Source organism: Choloepus didactylus, assembly GCF_015220235.1.
Source record: "Choloepus didactylus isolate mChoDid1 chromosome 25 unlocalized genomic scaffold, mChoDid1.pri SUPER_25_unloc2, whole genome shotgun sequence".
Taxonomy (NCBI): domain Eukaryota; kingdom Metazoa; phylum Chordata; class Mammalia; order Pilosa; family Megalonychidae; genus Choloepus; species Choloepus didactylus.
In genome coordinates this window covers 2,136,402-2,156,742 of record NW_023637607.1, presented here as the reverse complement: position 1 = coordinate 2,156,742, position 20,341 = coordinate 2,136,402, and the positions used below count along the sequence as shown (strand labels likewise).

At 36.8% G+C, this 20,341-nt stretch overlaps 1 pseudogene; it reads left to right on the top strand.

Moving 5' to 3' along the window:
- The first annotated feature begins 11,014 nt into the window (after positions 1-11,014).
- Positions 11,015-13,787, top strand: LOC119525665 (annotated as a pseudogene).
- The last annotated feature ends 6,554 nt before the right edge of the window (positions 13,788-20,341 follow it).

Below are 20,341 nucleotides of genomic sequence, written 5' to 3'. Positions count from 1 at the left end.
GCTATACCATTCTGCCTCCTTAGCAACAGTAGATAGTGACACCCCTCTTCCCATGTTTTCTCCAGCATTTTGACCCCTATTTATATCTTTTCCTGCAAGTTTATAGAGATATATTCAGATATCATACATTTATCCACTCTGTACAGTCAGTTGTTCATGGTATCATCATAAAGTTGTATATTTATCACCACAATCAGCACTTGAACACATTGATTACTACAAAAAAAGCTTTTTTAGCAAATAATAAAAAAAGATAGTAAAAAGAATAATAAAATGTCATAAATATAATAGTAAGGACAGAAAACAACATGACTTCTAAGAATCCCATATCCCTCCCTTATATCCCCCTCTCATACACGATTTAGTTTTGGTACAATGTCTTTGTTACATTTAATGGAAGCATATTACAATGTTACTGTTGACCATAAACCCCAATTGCTTTGATTGTTTTTGTCCCAAATACCATCCCCTTTTCAACACTCTGCATGGTTGACATTCATGTTCTCCCACATGTAAAAGCATTTTTATTTGTGTACATTTACAAACAGTCATTGGACACTCCAGTTTTTGCCAATTTATAAAGTCCCAGTCTTTATCATCTATCTTTACCTCTGGTGTCATACCTTCCCTGTCCCACCTTTTCTCAGCTTTACTCACAGGACATCTTTGTTCAGTGTACTTACAATATTGTGCTACCATCCACAATATTATACTATCTATTTATGGATCAATACAATCAATTCTGCTGAACATTCTGTAGTCCTTCAGCATCAAATGCCTGATTCTCTACCCACTTTCTATCTCCTTCTAGCCTGTGTTATCTTCTTTTAACTCTCAAAATTTTCTCATTAATGTTTAGTTCATATTAATGAGACCATACAATATTTGTCCTTTTGTTTCTGGCTAACTTCACTCAACACAATGTCCTTAAGGTTCATCCACATTATTATATGTTCCATATCTTTGCTCAGTCATACAGCTGCAAAATATTTCATCATGTCTATATACCACAGTTTTTTATCCACTCATCCATTGATGGAAATTTTGACTGTTTCTGTCTCTTGGCAATCATGAGTAATGCTGCAATAAACATCAGCTTACAAATGTCTGTGTCTTAACTTTCAGTTCCTCTGAGTACCTACCTAACAATGGAATAGCTGGGTCATATGGCAAATCTGTGCTCAGCTTCTTGAGGAACATCCACACAGTATTCCAGAGTGGTTGCATTATTCTACATTCCCACCATGAATAAGTGCACCTCTTTCTCCACATCCTCTCTAGCACTTGTGATTTTCTGTTTTTTGGATAGTGGCCATTCTGGTAGTTGTGAGATGATATCTCATTGTGGTTTTGGTTTGCATTTCCCTGATAGCGAGTGAAGTTGAGCATTTTTTCATATATTTTTGTGCCACTTGTATTTCCTCTTCAGAAAAGTGTCCATGTCTTTCACCCATTTTTTTAATTGGACTGTTTGTCTTTCTGTTATTGTGTTGTAGGGATCCCTTTATATATTTGGGATATTAAACCCTTATCAAATAGTGGTTTCCAAATATCACCTCCCATTGTGTGGACTGCTCTTTCCCTTTTCTGATAAACTCCTTTGATGTACAAAATGTGTTTCAGTTGGAGGAGATCCCATTTGTCCCTTTGTTCTTTTGTTGTTCATGCCTTGGGTGTGAGGTCTAGGAAACCACCTCCTATCACAAGAGCTTTAAGATATTGCCCTACATGTTCTTCTAAGAGTCTTATGGTCTTAGAACTAATGTTTAGGTCTTTGATACATTTGGAGTTTATTTTTTAAAGGTGTGAAATAAGTCTTCTTTCATTCTTTTGGAAATGGATATCCAGTTCTCCAAACACCATTTATTGAAGAGGCTGCACTGTCCCTGTTGCTTTGGCTTGACTGCCTTATCAAAGATCACCTTCCATAGATGCAAAGGTCTATTTCTGAACACTCTGATTCCATTGGTCAGTATATCTATCCTTATGCCAGGACCATGCTCTTTGATCACTGTAGCTCTGTAATATGCTTCAAAGTCAGTAGTGTGAGACATCACACTGTTTCTCCTTCTCAAGGTATTTTTGGCTATTCAGGGCACCTTGCCCTTCCAAATAAATTTGGGGATGGGTTTTTCTATTTCTGCAAATTAAGTTGTTGGGATTTTAATTGGTATTGAATTGAATCTATCAGTTTACATAGCGTTGGCATCTTAATTATATTTAGTATTCCAATCCATGAACACAGTATTTTCTTCCATTTTTTAAGGTCCTATTCATTTCTTTTAGCAGTTTGTGTAGTTTTCTTTGTATAGGACTTTTGTGGCCTTCATGAAGTTTATTCCTAAATACTTAATACATTTGGTTGCTATTGTAAATGGAATTTTTTTGATTTCTTCCTCTTATTGCACATTATTGTGTATAAGAACACTACAGACTTTTGCATGTTGATCTTGCACCTGCCAATTTACTGTATTCATTGATTAACTCTAATTGCTTTGCTATAGATTTTTCTGGATTTTCTGCATATAGAATCTTGTTATCTGCAAAGAGTGAAAGTTGTGCTTCTTCCTCTCCAATTTGGATGCCTTTTATTTCTTTTTCTTTCCTAACTGCTCTAGCTAGAACTTCCAGCACAACATTGAATAACAGTTATGACCGTGAGCATCCATCTCTTTTTCCTGATCTTAGAAGGAAAGCTTTCATTCTCTCCCCATTGAGTATGATGTTAGCCATGGGTTTTTTCATTTATTGCCTTTATCATATGAGAAAATTCCCTTCTATTCCTATCCTTTGAAGTGTTTTCATCAAGAAAGGATGTTGAATTTTTTCAAATGATTTTCTGCATCAATCAATATGATCATGTGGTTCTTCTGCTTTGATTTATTAATGTGTTTTATTACATTAATTGATTATCTTTTATTGATCCAGCCTTGCATATGTGGAATAAACCCCACTTGACTGTGGTTTATAATTCCTTAAATGTTCTGCTGGATTCAATTTGCAGGTATTTTGTTGAGGATTTTTCATCTATATTCATTAAAGAGATTGGTCTATAATTTTCTTTTTTTTTGTAGTATCTGATTTTGGTAATAGGGTGATGTGGGCTCCATAGAATGAGTTGGGTAGCTTTCCCTCATCTTTAATTTTTTGGAAGAGCTTAAGAGGATTGGTATTAATTCTTTCTTGAATGCTTGGCAGAATTCACATGTGAGCTATCTGGTCCTGGGCTTTTCTTTTTGGGGAGCTTTTTGATGACTGACTCAATGTCTTTACTTGTGTTTTGTTTGTTGAGGTCTTCTATTTATTCTCAGGTCAAAGATGATTGTTTATGCTTTCCTAGGATGTTGTCCATTTCATGTAAGTTGTCTAGTTTACTAACATAGAGTTGCCTATGGTATCTTCTCATTGTCTCCTTTATTTCTGCAGAGTCAGTAGTTATGTTTCCATTCCCATTTCTGATTGCATTTATTTGCATCTGCTCTCTCTCTCTCCCTCTATTTTTTGTTATTCTAGCTGGGGGGCCCATGAATTTTGTCAATTTTCTTGAAACACCAGCTTCTAGTTTTGTTAATTCTATTGTTTCCCTGTTCTCAGTTTCATTTATTTCTGCTCTAATTGTTACTTCTTTCCTTCTTTTACTTTGGTGTTGGTTTGCTGTTCTTTCTCTAGTTCCTCCAGAATGGACAGTTAACTCCACAATTTTTCTCTTTTCTCTTTTAATATAGGCATTTAGGGCAATAAATTTCCCTCTCAGCACCACCTTTGCTGCATCCCATAAGTTTTGATATGTTGTGTTTCCACTGTCATTTTCCTTGAGGTATTTGCTAATTTCTGTTGTAATTGCTTCCTTTATCCACTGGTTTTCTAAGAGTGAGTTTTTTTAGTCTCCATATATTTGTGAATTTTGCAATATTCTGCCTGTTATTTATTTCCAACTTCATTCCATTATGATCTGAGTTAGTGTTTTTTATAATATCAATATTTTTAAATTTTTTGACACTTGTTTTGTGACCAAACATGTGGTCTATCCTAGAGAATGTTCCACAAATACTGCTGTTGTGGGGTATAGTGTTCTATAAATATCTGTCACATCTACTTCATTTATCATACAATACATCTCCATTTCTTTATTGATCCTCTGTCTAGATGTTCTATTCTTTGATGAGAGCAGTGTATTGAAATCTCCAACTATTACTGTAGAGTTATTTGCTTCTCCTTTCAGTGTTCTCAGTGTTTGCCTCATTAATTTTAGGGCACTCTCACTTGGTGCATAAATATTTATGACTGTTTTGTTTTCCAGTAAATTGATCCTTTTATTAGTATATAGTATCCTTCTTTGTCCCTTTTAATTGTTTTACTTTTGAAGTCTACTTTGTCTGATATTAATACAGCTACTCCCACTTTTTTCTGGTTGCTGTTTGCATGAAATAACTTTTTCCAACCTTTCACTTTCAGCTTATTTTTGTCCTTATGTCTAAAGTAAGTTTCTTGTAGACAGCTTATAGATGTGTCCTGTTATTTAATCCATTCTGCCAGTCTGTGTCTTTTTATTGGGGAGTTTAATCCATTAACATTTGGTGTTATTACTCTAAGGCCAATACTTTCTTGTGTCATTTTGGCTTTTGGATTTTATATGTCATGACTTATTTTTTCTTCTCTTTCTTTTTACCCTTCCTGATAATCTTTATTTCTACTCTCTTCTCCAAACATCCTTCTCCTGTCTTTTCATATCAGCCTGTAGCACTCCCTTTAGTATTTCTTATAGTGATGGCCTCTTATTCACAAACTCTCTCAGTGTCTGTTTGTCTGAAAATATTTTAGCCTCTCCCTCATTTTTGAAGGACCATTTGCCAAATATAGAATTCTTGATTGGCTGTTCTTCTCTTTCAGTATCTTAAATATATCATACCACTGCCTTCTAACATCCATGGTTTCTGTGGAGAAATATGTACATAGTCTTACCAAGCTTCCCTTGAATGTGATGGATTGCTTTTCTCTTGCTGCTTTCAGAATTTTCTGTTTGTCTTTGATATTGGGCAATCTAATAAGTGTCTTGGAGTACATCTATTGGGGTCTATTCTGTTTTGGGTGTGCTATACTTCTTGAATCTCTAATTTTCTGTCTTTCAACAGAGTTGGGAAATTTTCAGTGATTATTTCTTCTACTTTTCTTTCTTCCCCTTTTCCCCTCTCTTCTCCCTCTGGGACACCCATAAGACATATATTTGTGTGCTTCAGGTTCTCACTCAGCTCCCTAAGGCCCTGCTCATATATTTCCATTTCTTTTTTGCCATCTGTTCTTTTATGTGTATGAATTCAAATGTCTGGTCTTCCAATTCACTGATCTTCTCTTCTGCCTTTTCAAATCTACTGTTGTATCCCTCCATTGTCATTTTCTTCTCCTCCATTATGCTCTTAAATTCCCATAAGTGCTGCCATTTTTTTCTCCAAGTTTATGACTTCTTTGTGGTCATCCAGTTTCTTCCTTATATCCTTCATCTCTTTTGCTATATCTTCCCTCAGTTCATTGACTTGATTTTTTAATAGATTTAGGAGATTTTTTGAACATCTTTAATTAGTTCTTTCTTCAGTTCATTGAATTTATTTAGCATTAGTTGCCTCAACTTTCATATCTTGGTTGAACTATCAGTTCTTTGGCTAGTCCATATTTTTGTGTTTTCTAGTATGGCTCATTATCTTGAGCTGTCTAGGCATCTTACTTTCTTGATTAGTTTATTCTGGAGCTCATTTTCAGTGTTTTACCTATGATTTTCTTGTTGGTTTTCTTTGTTCTTTAACCTTTGGTGTTTAGTTCAGCTTACTCTAGTCCTCTAACTTAGGTTCTTTTTAGTTTATTGGAGTTTTCACCTCTTGTTTTTCTGTTTCTTGCCCTGCCTCTATGTATTCTTTTTGTGAGAGGGTCTCCTCAGATATGGTCAACCCATTCAGGTTTTCCCAGACTAGAGAGGCCCAGGTCTCATGTGGAGGATGTGGAGCTTCCCTGAGAATGAGACCCTCCTGTGAGGCCTCTAGACTTTTTGCTTTTCCCATCCTGTCCAGCCAGTGGCACTTGCCAGCTCATGGTTCTCCCACCAGTGTAAGGATGTTGAGTACCTTTAATTCTCTGCAGACTCTGAGCCTGTCAGGGTCATGGCTGATAGAAGCTGGAATCTGAATTCCAGCCCCTGGGGTCTGAGTTCCCAGAAAGAGGGCTGCCAATGCAGCTGGACCTCCCTTACTTCCCAAATCCTAGGAAATCCATCTGTCTCCTATGGGCACTATTTCCTTCCCTTCTCCCTGCTCCCCTTTGGGGAAACTCCATATTAATTCCTTGGTCAACCTGAGCTGCCAATTAAAGACTGGGGCAGAGACCTTCTTCAGAAGCGAATCTGAAATTTAAAGAAGTTCTGGGTACTCTATCTCCCCCCAAGACCAGCCTAGACTTTCAACCCTATCGGTCTGATACAAAATAACCACATATATTAATTTTAAATTAAAAAAAGAAAAGGAAAAAGGGAAAAAGAGAAAGGAAAAATAGAAGTCCCTTTTAAAAGACTTTCCCCAGACTGGAGGTTTTGTTGGTGTCAGAATAGAGCATTTAAAGATGCACTTTGGGCTATTGTCTGATAAATACTCTCCAACAGCTTCAATTCATCCCCTGCAGGGGTCTATTGAATTGCAAAAAGATAAGGATTCAGTGATAAAGGAGAATGGACAAAATGTAGGAGAAAGAAAAGCTTTTTTGGAGCCAAGGAATGGGTGCCCACTTTTATGAGCCCACCCCCTTCCTGGAACCCAGCACTTCTTTAGCACTCCCAGCTCCAAAAATTGGTTAATTAATTTGTTAATTAATTCTGCAGTTGAGGCTTTGTTGAGTCCCACTTCTTGCCCTCAGCAGAATGTTGTGTTATTTTTTCCTTTCAGGGAGCCAGCTCCAAGACAGTCCATGGGGTCTGGGTGGGGAGGGGCACCAGACCCCTGGTCAGGGGAACTTAAAAAGTTCACTGAGATCTCAGCTTTTCCTCTAGTTCCAAACTTGTGTACAATGTGTGACTGGTCACTGGAGATACTGAAAACACTGTTTCATACAGTTCCTGGGTAATTACCAGCTGCCCTAGAGTAGAGACTAAATTCCACACCTCACCATTCTGCCATCTTGCCCCACCACTCTATCCTACCAGTTTTAAGTAGCCTTATTCTTGATTTGGTGCTCCCTCTGTTACTATGGTCCTTTAATTATTTCCTGGTGCTTTGAGAAAGATGTTTCTGCCAGTTATTGTTGTTTGTTCAAAACTTCTGGGAAATGGAGCCCTGAAGCTCCTCACTGTGCCACCACCTTATTCAGGGTGGGTCTCTGGGATTAAACAAAATCATCAATTTTTAATATGACATTCAAAACATTGCAAGGCATAGAACAGGCCTACAATAAATTTTTACTGGTTGATCTTATTATTATATATTTCAGATAATAAGCCCTTCAATTTTTCTAAGTTGATCTGGAGCATTATTAATGATGTTTATAGTGACCCTGTGGTTTACATATATTAAGTCAAAGCTTCATAAGCATTCTACATGGCAATATTATTATCCTTATTTTACTGATGAGGGAACAGGGTCACAGATATTAATAAGCTTGCTCAAATTATTTGCCAAGAGGTAAATAGACTCTTAACTCAGGTCTTTCTGACTGTAAAGGTTGAATTAATTCTGTTATATGATCTTTCCATGAAATTTCTGATTAAAATGTGTTTAGGACTTGAAGACTTGACTTTAGAACAGAACATATTTACTATGTGAATACTCTTCATTACTACAATAGCTCATTCCATGGGATAGCTACAATGTCTCCTTATGACTCTTCAGATATGATTCTGGGTCTTATGAGTAGTGGAAGTAGGTTCTTGGATTCCTCTCTTATTCAGAAGTTGTAGGACATAAGTTTCATTACATAAGCAAGAAAATTTCTTAGAGAGACAAGAGAGAGAAAAATAGAAAGGAAACTTTCTTCTATTTTTAATAAAACTCTTCTCAATAGCTGGCTTTGGCATCTGCAAAAAGAACCAAGCCAAACCATTCATATACAAATAATTTGCTTCTTAAATTCAATTTTTCCTGATATAAAGCTTTGATAAATAGCTTAGGATATGATAAACCCCATCTATCTAACTACTCCAAATTGCAATATTTTTCCCCTTAGAATCAGTGAAAGGAGCAATGCTATTACAAATAAGTTCAGTTTCCTCCCACAAATGAGAAGTGTTTTCCATATTACAATGATTTCCAATTTTACTGTGTAGTTAATGTTGCATAACAACAGAAGCTCCCAAATTTAGTGAAATTCAACAATTTTGGTAATAGGTATTTTTCTGCTTAAATTATATTATAGATTTTGGAGGATAGACATAATATGCTTTCCTCTAGACCCTATAATTTATATTTAGAAAATGAATAGTGATTTTCCCATTATATTTATAACTTTCCCATTATTCATATTTAAAAAATCCTTGGTTCTAGAGTTGATTTTTTATTCCTTTTCAAAGCATAATGTATGAATACATTATGTTGTGCAAATTATTTAAGTGCTTAATATTGATCTTTTTGCTATAGATTGCTGTAAAGTGCTGTACAATTTTGGGCAAGATGATTTAAAATCTCCAGCCTCTCTTCTTCATCTCTGAGAGACCTGGAGAAACAAATTTTCAGGAGCAGAGGAAGGGGGACAAGCAGAAGAGAAGCATTTGAGGGAGGCATTACGGTGTCAAGTTTCATCCTTTAAGGCAATCAATAACATATTCAAACTGGATTCCCAAGTGATTGGTGCAAATTCTGTAGGAGAATCAATTTTATGTCATGGCTTTCTCAATATCCCTAATCTTTATTTATCTTCCTGTTTGCTTGAGGAAGTTTTTTGTGGAATTTTTTGTTACTTTGTTTTTGGAGATTTTATGCAGTTGAACATAATTTATGTTGCCTTTATACATGTAAGACAAGTGATCTGGATATTAAATTAGCTAGTCACTTCATTTTCCCCTCAAAATATAATTTAATGTTAAACCTCAGTCCAGATTAAATTTCTTTTCACTATAGACAACCCATTTCTTTCCCTTGCCTGAATGCTCTTAAGGTGTATTTTTAAAATTCTTGTTAATCAAAATATTTGTTATGATATGTCTGGAATATGGGTCTCTTTCAATTCATTCTTCTGGGAACATGGTCCGTGATTCCAAACTGCATTATTAAGCTTTACTTTTTTTTTTTTAACAAAGGAAGTTATCTTTGGTTATGTCTTTGTTAATGCCTTAGCATCAGAACTCTTCCCCTGTAACATTTTGTAGGGGCTGAGCTTACCTAAAGGAAGTAATAGTAAACTGATTCTTAGTGACCCTTGGAAATTTTATTTCCATGCCATGAAACAATGTGATGGTTTGAAAGAGTACTTTTAAACAAAGATGTGTTTGGATTACAGAAACAGTTTCTTCTCAATGAACAGTAGGAGGAGGTGACTTATTTCTGGTCCATATATTTTAGAGTCATAGTCTTTTTCACATACATGGCAAACTGTACCTCTGGGTCTTTTCCAAACATCTCATAGTTTCTGAATCCCAGATGGGACTCTTGCTTTAGAAGATACCAAGTGGTATAACTTTAATACTAAAATAGATCCCTAGATATCCCTATGAACAAGAAGATTAGAGAGTTGTGGTTAGCATTTACTAGATGAAGTGAAAGCATAAAAAGAAATATAGAAGTCTGAGAATTTAAGGTATTCTGCTTTATCATGTCCAAATCTTGGGGAAGAATCAAAGAGTTACTACTTTTCATAAATTTTGCTCTTTTATCTTTCATAACAAGCTCATACAACTGTAACAATTATTTTCTCTCTCATCAAACTCATTAGTTTGTCCTCTATTTAATCAGAAATAGTTAATAGCAATGTAGGGCAGTATTCAATTTAATGTAAAGCAGAGTAAGCAGAAAAAGGAGACTTATTAAAGTAGTTACATGAGACTTTAGGAGAGGTAAAATATGATCCAGTCCTTTAAAGATGTTTAGGATTGAATAGGCCAAGAGTGGACACCAATAGTGATATTTAGATAGGTATCAGATGGAAAAGATGTTTGTTAAAGAGTGGCACAATCCATTTGAGTGATTTGGTTACAGGTAATTTGTTAATGGCTTTCTTTCCCAGGCTGAATACAAGGGGTCTTATCTTATGATTACTTATGAGACTTCAGAGACTTAGAGCAGAGGTGATGCTGTCTCAGATATGGCTGGCAGCAAGATAACACTCCAGAAAAAGGAGGGAGAAAGAAGTCCAGTACTATCAAGCTGATGGCATTGGTACTGAGGGCAGGATGAGGCCTCATACTTTTCAGTGTTCAGAGTAGCCCAAAGTTTGAACCAGGAGGTCAAAGTAGAAATGGGGAAACCTGGTATATTAGTGATCAGGATTAAGACCCAGGAATCAGGAGGTTGCACAAAGTGGATCATGCTGAGGTCTGCCTGCCTGCAACATGAATGGTAAGAGCCTTCATCCTTCTTCCCAAGAAATGCTTTCAGAATACTGTCAGCCAGATTTATAACCCCAGATGGAAGGGACCTGCCAATACTGACACTTGGGTCCTTCCAAACAAATTGCCCAGTATCTTCCCCACCACCTAATTGTGACTTTAAAACCACATGGGTGAGTAGTTGTCCTGGATGGCAGAGCCTTGGGTTCTGGGGTTCTGGGACCTGCAACTATCTCTATGAGATATCAAGTTGTGCTAGTACAGCCATATAAATAATTGATACCTGAAGGCTCAATGTAACATGTAATTTACAGTGATGACAGATAAATGCAGACACTTGGGAATCAAATACATGGTGAAACACTTGTAAAAAGAAAGGAATTTAGGAAATCCTAGTATACTTCATGGCTGCAGCTGAGAGTCTGAAACCCTGATGCTTAAGCTCTATTCTAGATGGTAGCTCCAACTCTTCAGGATATATGGAAAAGAGATAATATTTCCACAATGATAGATCTTTGGTTGTACAATTTTCCCAATGAGTGGATCATGATGACCATATTGTAGGGACTTGCCATAGTATGGCTGCTTCCCAATCTACAATCTACTTGTGTTACAAGATCAACAGTGGGGTTAAACAGCTTGGATGAATCTTTTGGTGGTAGAACTTTAAGGAATCATAGCATTGCTTATCCTGAAGAAATATCTTCTCATTCTCAAGTATGAGCAAAATCACCAAAGAAGAGACCAAAGCCTTTGCAAATTCAGAAAGGGAAAGTAATGGAAGAACCACTGACTTAAATCAGCAAAGTACTCAAGAATCATGGGTAAGCCCTAGGAAAAGAGGACTTTCTTCTTCAGAAAAGGATAACATAGAAAGGCAGGCTATAGAAAATTGTGTGAGAAGGCAAACAGAATCTGTTCCACCAGTTTTAAAAAGAAGTAAGCATTGTCTAAGATCTGAAGCAACAAACAGTTCAGAAGAAGATTCACCTATAAAATCAGACAAGGAGTAAGTAGAACAGAGGCACACAGTAGTGGACAATGATGCAGATTTTCAAGAGGCTAAATGAGCTTGTTGATGTCTTATACTGGATGATGGTGAAAAAGGGGAAATTAAAAAGGTGAATGTCAGTGAGGAAGGGCCACTTAATTCTGCAGTAGTTGAAGAAATTGCAGGCTATTTGGTTGTCAGTGGTGTTGGTGACACTGATTCAGCTGTTATAAACTGTGATGACAGTCAGCCAGAAGGGAGCACTAAACAAAATAGCACTGATTCCTTTGTGTTGCAGGAAAAAATCAGTAGCTGAAAATGGGGATTTGGATATCCAAACTTCAATGTTCCTTGATAGTAGGAAGGAAGACAGTTATATAGACCATAATATGCCTTGCAGAAATTCAGAAGTACAGATCAAATTGGAGGACCACAAGATAGTAACTGTCTGCCTGCCCATGGAACATGTTATTCAGCTGACTACTGAGCCAGCTATGGGGCCCTTTTCTGAAATTCAGTCATCTTTAAGGGATTATGAGGAGGAAGTAGATGTGGTGGGAGATAGCAGTGCCTCAAAAGAACAGTGTAATGAAAACACCAACATCACCCTGGATACAAATCTCCAGTCTCTGGAGAACCAGAACCGCCATCTCTTCTAGACTGTGTTTCAGCTCAAATGATGTCTTTAACAGAACCTCAAGAACATTGTTATACCCTGAGAACTTCACCATGAAGTGCAGCCCCTACCAGAGGTAGTCCTACTAAAAACAGTTCTCCTTGCAGAGAAAATGGACAATATGAGGAGAATAATCTTAGTCCCAATGAAACAAATGCAACTGTTAGTGGTAATATAAGTTAGTCTCATGCAAATCCAGATGAAATTTCTCAGAATGAAAAAGGGATATGTTCTGACTCTGAAAATTATGGAAGTGAAGGACTAAGTAAACCACCCACAGAGGTAAGACTCAATATTGGACTTTTGCCATCTGCCAAAGAGAGTGCCAGTCAGCACACTATAGAAGAGGAAGATGATGATCCTGATGTTTATTACTTTGAATCAGATCATGTGGCACTGAAACACAACAAAGATTATCAGAGACTGTTACAGATGATTGCTGTACTCGAGGTTTCACATTCTTAAGCAGTTCAAGACCTTGAAAGTTTAGGCAGATACCAGAGAGAAGCACTAAAAACTCCCATTGCATTTGTGGAAAAACTTCAGAAGAAGGCTGATGTAGGTCTTCCACATCCACAGAGATTTGTTCAGTTGCCTGAGATTGCATGAGACAAATATATCAATAGCCTTGGGAATATGGAAAGAGAAATTAAAAACCTTAAAAGACACACTAGGGGGTTAAATTAGTTTTCAATAAAGGTTTACCTGCTAGACCAAAAATTTCTTTAGATCCTAAGAAGGATGGGGAGTCCCTTTCATACTCTATGTTTCCTTTGAGTGATGGTCCATAAGGCTCAAACAGTCATTCATAGATGATAGGACGGTGTCTGTGTGATGATACCAAACCTGAAACATTTAGCCAGTTATGGACTGTAGAAGAACAGAAAAAGCTTGAACTCCTGAAATGCCCTCCTGAAGAAGTAGAATCTCACTGCTGACAGAAGATAGCAGATGAACTGGGCAATAGGACAGCAAAACAGGTTGCCAGCTGAGTGCAGAAGTATTTCATAAAGCTGACTAAAGCTGGCATTCCAGTCCCAGGCAGAACACCAAACTTATATATGTACTCCAGAAAGTCTTCAACAAGCAGATGACAGTATCCCCTTAATCAGCATCTCTTTAAACCTTGCACTTTCATGACATCCAATGAACCTCCAGCATATATGGTTGAAGATGATGACCAAAACTGTTTTCATAGCCACATGAATACAGCTGTCAAGGAGGCCTCAGATGAAGAAAGTATTCCTATTATGCATAGGAATTTACCTGAATATAAAGAACTATTACAGTTTAAGAAATTAAAGAAACAGAAATTTCAGCAGATGCAAGCTGAACATGGCTTTGTACAACATGTGGACTTCAAATGTGACAATTGTGGCATAGAACCTATCCAGGGCATTTGGTGGCACTGCCATGATTGTCCTCCAGATATGTCTTTGGATTTCTCTGATTCTTGTTCAGACTGCCTACATGAAACAGATTTTCATAAGGAAGATCACCAATTAGAACCCATTTATAGGTCAGAGACATTCTTAGACAGAGACTACTGTGTGTCCCAGGGCACCAGTTATAATTACCTTGACACAAACTACTTTCCAGCAAACCGATGACATGGAAGAGATCATCATTTACTAGTCCTCTTCAACACATAGCAATGGTATCATTGTTAATTATGTGCACAGTTTGGAGAGATTCTCTGCTTTTCCTGAAATGACACTCACAGCATGACAGCTTCCTGAGTGTTCTCATCAAGTACAGCTCTGCACTGCTGTGGCTCTAGATTGCTGTTCAGTGGCTGAACATTCCTGGTGAGCAATGGGATTTTCCTGGTGATTTTTCACCACCACCTTTAAGCCTTTTTAGGTGGTAATCTTAAATGTGTGAGATGGAGCACACATTAAAGAGAGAGTAAATTCCAAAAGTTTCAGAGAACTTGTTCATAAATATGATAATGAGAAGACAAAGTATTTATATAAAAACAGTTTAGTAGCTTTCAGTTTTGTTGTGAAAATAGTTTTTGGCACAGAAACTGACTTCTTTAGATGAAGTTGTAACCAATGATGGTGTTTGCTTCTAGGATATACCCTCTATAAAAGAACTCACTGTCCCAGTTGTGGCCATTGATGACTTGTAGTAAATTGGAGCTACTTAACCATATTGATGTCTAATTCCTTTTAACCACAATGAACTGTCCTTATTACCAACAGTGAAGCACTACAGGAGGCAACTGCATCTTTGCTTCCTTAACTAGCTCATGGTGTGTGAATATTATAAAAGTGTCACTCAGACATATTTTTTAAATGAAATGTTATATAAGATGTTCATGTGATGTGTATAAACTATGGTGAAAAGTGCCAGTGGTAGTAACTGTGTAAAGTCTCTAATTCACAACATTAATTCCTTTAAAATACACAGCCTTCTGCCTCTGTATTTGGAGTTGTCAGTGCAACTCATCAAAGAAAGCTGCCTAATATAAGAATCATATATATGGTAATAATTTCCCTCTTTTGTAGTCGGCACAAGAGCTATAAAAGATTGTATTTTTATTACTATTTAAACAAGTGATTAAATTTAGTCTGAACAATGAGCAAGAGTTCACATGCATTCTTCTATACTGCTGGATTTTTTTGTGCACCATTTAAAACATTTTGTATGTTTCTTATCTGTGTATATGGTATGTTCTTGAATAATGATCATTTGTCAGGAGAACTGTGAGAAATAAACTAAGTGGATACTGTCTTTAAAAATACTCATGGGTGGAAACAAAGCAAATGCCCTTCAACAGATGTGTGGATAAACAAAATGAAGTATATACATATGATGGAATACTATCCAGCAATAAGAAGGAATGAGGTCATGAAACATGACAACATGGATGAAGCTTGAAGATGTAATGCTGGGTGAAATAAGCCAGACTCAAAAGGAGAGATATTGCATGTTACCACTAATGTGAACTTTGTGAAAAAAGTAAAACAAGTGTCTTAAAAAGTGGAATATAGGAAAGAAATAAAACTGTGGAACTGTAACATAACAATTTTTGAAATTACCTGTATGACTGCTTGTTGAGCTGAACATTGAGAGATGACACCTTTCTGTATATATACATATATTTTTTTATCTTCATTTTATTGAGATATATTCACATACCACGCAGTCATACAAAACAAATTGTACTTTCGATTGTTCACAGTACCATTACATAGTTGTACATTCATCACCTAAATCAATCCCTGACACCTTCCTTAGCACACACACAAAAATAACAATAATAATAATTAGAGTGAAAAAGAGCAATTGAAGTAAAAAAGAACACTGGGTACCTTTGTCTGTTTGTTTCCTTCCCCTATTTTTCTACTCATCCATCCATAAACTAGACAAAGTGGAGTGTCGTCCTTATGGCTTTCCCAATCCCATTGTCACCCCTCATAAGCTACATTTTGATACAACTGTCTTCAAGATTCATGGGTTCTGGGTTGTAGTTTAATAGTTTCAGGTATCCACCACCAGCTACCCCAATTCATTAGAACCTACAAAGGGTTGTCTAAATTGTGCGTAAGAGTGCCCACCGGAGTGACCTCTTGGCTCCTTTTGGAATCTCTCAGCCACTGAAGCTTATTTCATGTACTTTCACATCCCCCTTTTGGTCAAGAAGATGTTCTCCGTCCCACGATGCCAGGTCTACATTCCTCCCCGGGAGTCATATTCCACGTTGCCAGGGAGATTCACTCCCCTGGGTGTCTGATCCCACGTAGGGGGGAGGGCAGTGATTTCACCTTTCAAGTTGGCTTAGCCAGAGAGAGAGGGCCACATCTGAGCAACAAAGAGGCATTCGGGAGGAGGCTCTTAGGCACAACCATAGGGAGGCGTAGCCTCTCCTTTGCAGCAACCGTCTTCCCAAGGGTAAAACCTATGGTAAAGGGCTCAACCCATCAAACCACCAGTCCCCTATGTCTGTGGTCATGTTAGTAACCATCGAGGTGGGGTAGGTCAATACCCCTGCATTCTCCACAGGCTCCTCAAGGGGGCACTACATCTTTTTTTTTTTCCTTGTTTTCTTTTATTTTTTAACTTTCCCTTCTTTTTTAAATCAACGGTATGAAAAAAAAGTTAAAAAGAAAACAAACATACAATAAAAGAACATTTCAAAGAGACCATAACAAGGTAGTAAAAAAAAGACAACTACCCTAAGATAACTGCTTAACTTCCAACATGTTCCTACTTTACCCCAAGAAAGTTACATAATATAGCAACATTTCTGTGAACTTGTTCCTACTATATCCATCACAAATTAACAGACCATAGACATTCCTGGGCATCCCCAGAACGTTAAATAGCTTATCTGTTCTTCTTGGATTATTGTTCCCCCTTCCTTAATTGCTCTCTATAGCTAGTTCCCCTACATTCTACATTATAAACCATTTGTTTTACATTTTTCAAAGATCACATTAGTGATAGCATATAATATTTCTCTTTTTGTGCCTGGCTTATTTCGCTCAGCATTATGTCTTCAAGGTTCATCCATGTTGTCATATGTTTCACGAGATCGTTCCTTCTTACTGCCGCGTAGTATTCCATCGTGTGTATATACCACATTTTATTTGTCCACTCATCTGTTGAAGGACATTTGGGTTGTTTCCATCTCTTGGCAATTGTGAATAATGCTGCTATGAACATTGGCGTGCAGATATCTGTTCGTGTCACTGCTTTCCGATCTTCCGGGTATATACCGAGAAGTGCAATCGCTGGATCGAATGGTAACTCTATATCTAGTTTTCTAAGGAACTGCCAGACTGACTTCCAGAGTGGCTGAACCATTATACAGTCCCACCAACAATGAATAAGAGTTCCAATTTCTCCACATCCTCTCCAGCATTTGTAGTTTCCTGTTTGTTTAATGGCAGCCATTCTAACCGGTCTTAGATTGCATCACATTGCGGTCTTAATTTGCATCTCTCTAATAGCTAGTGAAGCTGAACATTTTTTCATGTGTTTCTTGGCCATTTGTATTTCCTCTTCAGAGAACTGTCTTTTCATATCTTTTGCCCATTTTATAATTGGGCTGTCTGTACTATTGTCATTGAGTTGTAGGATTTCTTTATATATGCAAGATATCAGTCTTTTGTCAGATACATAGTTTCCAAAAAATTTTTTCCCATTGAGTTGGCTGCCTCTTTACCTTTTTGAGAAATTCCTTTGAGGTGCAGAAACTTCTAAGCTTGAGGAGCTCCCATTTATCTATTTTCTCTTTTGTTGCTTGTGCATTGGGTTTAAAGTCTAGGAAGTGGCCGCCTAACACAAGGTCTTGAAGATGTTTTCCTACATTATCTTCTAGGAGTTTTATGGTACTTTCTTTTATATTGAGATCTTTGGTCCATTTTGAGTTAATTTTTGTGTAGGGTGTGAGGTAGGGGCCCTCTTTCATTCTTTTGGATATGGATATCCAACTCTCCCAGCCCCATTTGTTGAAAAGACCATTATGACTCAGTTCAGGGACTTTGGGGGCCTTATCAAAGATCAGTCGGCCATAGATCTCAGGGTCTATCTCTGAATTCTCAATTCGATTCCATTGATTTATATGTCTATATTTGTGCCAGTACCATGCTGTTTTGGCAACTGTGGCTTTATAATAAGCTTCAAAGTCAGGGAGTGTAAGTCCTCCCACTTCATTTTTCTTTTTTAGAGTGTCTTTAGCAATTCGAGGCATCTTCCCTTTCCAAATAAATTTGATAACTAGCTTTTCCAAGTCTGCAAAGTAGGTTGTTGGAATTTTGATTGGGATTGCATTGAATCTGTAGATGAGTTTGGGTAGAATTGACATCTTAATGACATTTAGCCTTCCTATCCATGAACATGGAATAATTTTCCATCTTTTAAGTCCCCTTCTATTTCTTTTAGTAGAGTTATGTAGTTTTCTTTGTATAGGTCTTTTACATCTTTGGTTAAGTTTATTCCTAGGTACTTGATTTTTTTAGTTGCTATTGAAAATGGTATCTTTTTCTTGAGTGTCTCTTCAGTTTGTTCATTTCTAGCATATAGAAACATTACTGACTTATGTGCATTAACCTTGTATCCCGCTACTTTGCTAAATTTGTTTATTAGCTCTAGTAGCTGTATCATCAATTTCTCAGGGTTTTCTAGATATAAGATCATATCATCTGCAAACAATGACAGTTTTACTTCTTCTTTTCCAATTTGGATGCCTTTTATTTCTTTGTCTTGCCGGATTGCCCTGGCTAGCACTTCCAGCACAATGTTGAATAATACTGGTGACAGCGGGCATCCTTGTCTTGTTCCTGATCTTAGAGGGAAGGCTTTCAGTCTCTCAGCATTGAGTACTATGCTGGCTGTGGGTTTTTCATATATGCTCTTTATCATGTTGAGGAAGTTTCCTTCCATTCCTACCTTTTGAAGTGTTTTTATCAAAAAGGGATGTTGGATTTTGTCAAATGCTTTTTCAGCATCTATTGAGATGATCAATTGATTTTTCCCTTTTGACTTGTTAATGTGTTGTAATACATTGATTGATTTTCTTATGTTGAACCATCCTTGCATGCCTGGAATGAACCCCACTTGGTCATGGTGTATGATTTTTTTAATGTGTCTTTGGATTCGATTTGCAAGTATTTTGTTGAGGATTTTTGCATCTATATTCATTATGGAGATTGACCCGTAGTTTTCCTTTTTTGTAGCATCTTTGCCTGGTTTTGGTATTAGATTGATGTTAGCTTCATAAAATGAGTTAGGTAGTGTTCCCTTTTCTTCAATGTTTTGAAAGAGTTTGAGTAAGATTGGTGTCAGTTCTTTCTGGAAAGTTTGGTAGAATTCCCCTGTGAAGCCATTTGGCCCTGGGCGTTTATTTGTGGGAGGAATTTTGATGACTGATTGGATCTCTTTGCTTGTGATGGGTTGGTTGTGGTCTTCTATTTCTTCTCTGGTCAGTCTAGGTTGTTCATATGTTTCCAGGAAATTTTCCATTTCCTCTACATTATCCAGTTAGTTGCCATACAGTTGTTCATAGTATCCTCTTATAATTTTTTTAATTTCTTCAGGATCTGCAGTTATGTCACCTTTTTCATTCATTATTTTGTTTATATGGGTCTTCTCTCTTTTTGATTTTGTCAGTCTAGCTAGGGGCTTGTCAATCTTGTTGATCTTCTCAAAGAACCAACTTTTGGTGATATTTATCCTCTCTATTGTTTTTTTGTTCTCTATGTCATTTATTTCTGCTTTAATCCTTGTTATTTCTTTTCTTCTACTTGGTTTAGGATTGGTTTGCTGTTCATTTTCTAGCTTCTTCAGTTCATCCATTAGTTCTTTGATTTTGGCTCTTTCTTCCTTTTTAATATATGCGTTTAGTGCTATAAATTTTCCCCTCAGGACTGCTTTTGCTGCATCCCATAGATTTTGGTATGTTGTGTTCTCATTTTCATTCGTCTCTATATATTTAGCAATTTCTCTTGCTATTTCTTCTTTAACCCACTTATTGTTTAGGAGTGTGTTGTTTAACCTCCAGGTATTTGTGAATTTTCTAAGTCTCTGATGGTTATTGACTTCTAATTGTATTCCATTGTGGTCAGAGAATGTGCTTTGAATAATTTCAATCTTTTTAAATTTATTGAGGCTTGTTTTATGTCCCAGCATATGATCTATTCTGGAGAAAGTTCCGTGAGCACTAGAAAAGTATGTGTATCCTGGTGATTTGGGATGTAATGTCCTGTAGATGTCTGTTAAATCTAATTCATTTATCAGATTGTTTAGGTTTTCAGCTTCCTTATTGGTCTTCTGTCTGGTTGATCTATCTATAGGAGAGAGTGATGTGTTGAAGTCTCCCACAATTATTGTGGAAACATCAATTGCTTCCTTTAGTTTTGCCAGTGTTTCTCTCATGTATTTTGTGGCACCTTGATTGGGTGCATAGACATTTATGATTGTTATTTCTTCTTGCTGAATTGGCCCTTTTATTAGTATGTAGTGGCCTTCTTTGTCTCTCAAAACATCCCTGCATTTGAAGTCTATTTTATCTGAGATTAATATTGCTACACCTGCTTTCTTTTGGCTGTAGCTTGCATGAAATATTTTTTTCCATCCTTTCACTTTCAGTTTCTTTGTGTCCCTGTGTCTAAGATGAGTCTCTTGTATGCAACATATTGATGGTTTATTTTTT